At 49.2% G+C, this 2,346-nt stretch overlaps 1 long non-coding RNA gene across 1 annotated transcript; it reads right to left on the bottom strand.

Moving 5' to 3' along the window:
• Positions 1-546: 546 nt before the first annotated feature.
• On the bottom strand, positions 547-1,823 carry LOC121834255. The gene is made up of 3 exons (XR_006077149.1): positions 1,502-1,823; positions 888-988; positions 547-714 (listed from the first exon to the last, which is right to left on the bottom strand). It is a non-coding gene; the product is annotated as an uncharacterized LOC121834255 (long non-coding RNA).
• Between the last annotated feature and the right edge of the window lie 523 nt (positions 1,824-2,346).

Here is a 2,346-nt window from a genome sequence, read left to right as displayed (position 1 = left end):
CCTCGGCCGCAGTTGGCTCTTTGAGTCACATATTTGACGATAGGTATTGTTAACACATATTTATGTGAACACCAGGATGCTGTTTTGATGGTAACATACTAAATGGTGATATAAAAAAAAAAAAAAAAAAAAAAAGCTGGGAGTAGAAGCACATTATCTACCTTTCCCTACCAAAGAACAATGAAACGATTAGTCACCTGCTCAGGACTTTGATCGTCTGCTTAGTTGTGGGCGACGCCTCTGCGAGCATCAACGACAGCCCCCATTCTAGCGTGCAGAGAGCCATACAGTGCTTCTGTAAAGGATGCCTTCACCATCAGACTTTTAACAGAGCGGTCACTCCTTTTTTTTTCTGCGCACCGAACGAAAGGACGGTACAGTAGCAGACGACGCCAGCGTGCACGGCTGCTGGCGTCACTGCGTGTGCTCCAAGCTTCCGCGAGTGCTTGCGGTCCTTGCTGCATGGAGCACTGGCTACGCACTCGCGTGCTCCCTTCAAGATTGGACTGCTCAGTGCACCGCTAGGAAAAGCAGTACAAAACATACCGCAACGATGCATCAGGGGCATGCACTGGTCCCCTGAAGTGTGCTTCGAACCATGTGCAGTGCAGGGTGCAGCACAGCATCCGCGTGAGTCAGCCGCGGCAGTGATTCGGGGCTCGTAGTGTTCTGCGGCTGCCTTGAAAAAGTGAGGGCCAGCTCTTCGCACCTCCTCTGAAAAATGTTTTACAACAGAGAGGTCAGTTATCTCCCTGCCTCTCATTGCCTTTCTGCTGTCCTGTCCTTTGTTCGAGAGCAATCGCTGCTATATTGTGTCTCAGCACGATCACCTTAGTCATACAAAGGAACGTGCAGATAAAGATCATTATTATTAAAGCACGTTTTACCTTCACATTCAAACTTCGGGCCTCCTGCTTTCTCCTCGCGTGTGGCGGCAAGCGTCTGTTGAGGCTACCATGCTTCGAGACGATCCTCGCGTGGTTCAGACCTGCGTTAGATTTTTTTTTTTTTTTTTAATTACGCCCTGGCAGCTCGTTTAAGCGCCTCTCGGCGTGTTCCCGCGCAGACAGTGACAGGCGAAGCATCAGATTCTACGCTTGCTTCGTTGGGCCTTCCTGTCTCGTTGAAAAACTGGATCGAAGTCTGTGTCGATGGCATGCAATCATTGCTATAGCGACTTATTGAGCACTTGCGGTCATACGGAAGCTTCCAAAATTGTGAGCGCGCTCCTAAGCCTTTGCGGAGGGCTCTGCTAGCCGTCACGTCCGCATGTTCTACCGAAGGATTTCGGGCGAGCGGTTGGTAAAGGCAGCTCAAGAAACAAATCGACACGTTGAGCGCACGAAACCCAATTCAAATCCGCTTGGATGGCATCAGCATCCAGCACCGACCGACCATTCCCGCCATTTCTGGTAGCGCCTTTGTTCCCGGACGCACCGGACTAAATTATGTCAAACGACTCCAAACGGAACTGAAGCACTAAAGTGCGGTGAACACTCACCTTTATGAATACCTCCTGTTCTTGGTGTTCTTGGAGATGTACGAGAGGTATTTGGCGGCTCTGGCGGTTCGCGATCGACGCCGGCACTCATCCGGCGAAGCTGAGTGCATACATTGTTTTTGTTGTCAACGGCTGCCACTGCGCACGGTCAACCTCGTTCCACTCGAGAACTTGAGCTGCTTCAGCTGGTTATCGACGGTTAATACGTCGCCACCCAACACCTGAACGTAGAACGAAAACAAAAACATTGCCCCCGCGGCCAAGGGCGCCAAGGCGGAACAGAACGGAAGGAACCGTACCAGCCAAAATTAAAGAATCAAGCAAGGAAAATAAAAAAAAAATTAAAAAAGTAAAAACAAACAAAAACAAGAAAAGTGATTTTTTTATATATTTTTACTTTAAAACGTCATCTAAAAGTCAACAAAATAACAAAACCGGAAGTGACGTCATTTTTTTTCAGCCAATCGGCGTTTCCAGTTTTACTGCCCCGAAACGCTTGTGCCAAGACAGCCGGATGGATGTGCCGGTCGCGTATCACTCCGCGAGAGCCGCAGACGCGAGCAAAGCGATCGTCGTCCGTGTCGTCTGCTTCCCATACCTTGGAAACGGATGTCTTAAAACATCGCTCGCGTTATAAAAAAACAGGATTTCATTGCACCCAATTTACGCACATAATGTTCAATGATTTAGGAAGCTTTCGGTTCGTTCGATTTTAGTCTAGGATCTATATTTGGCGAGCTCAAAGCGGAAAATATGTTCCCCCGAAACTCGGCGCTCTGGAAGGCCGCTTTCCCGCACGAAGGTCGGATCCAGTTCTGCCCACGTGACCACTCCTCCGCCAATAC

This window comes from Ixodes scapularis, unplaced genomic scaffold (genome assembly GCF_016920785.2).
Source record: "Ixodes scapularis isolate PalLabHiFi unplaced genomic scaffold, ASM1692078v2 ptg000854l_1__unscaffolded, whole genome shotgun sequence".
In the NCBI taxonomy this organism is placed as follows: Eukaryota; Metazoa; Arthropoda; class Arachnida; order Ixodida; family Ixodidae; genus Ixodes; species Ixodes scapularis.
Note: the sequence above shows the minus strand (reverse complement) of the source record. Positions and strands in the feature narration are given on the sequence as shown.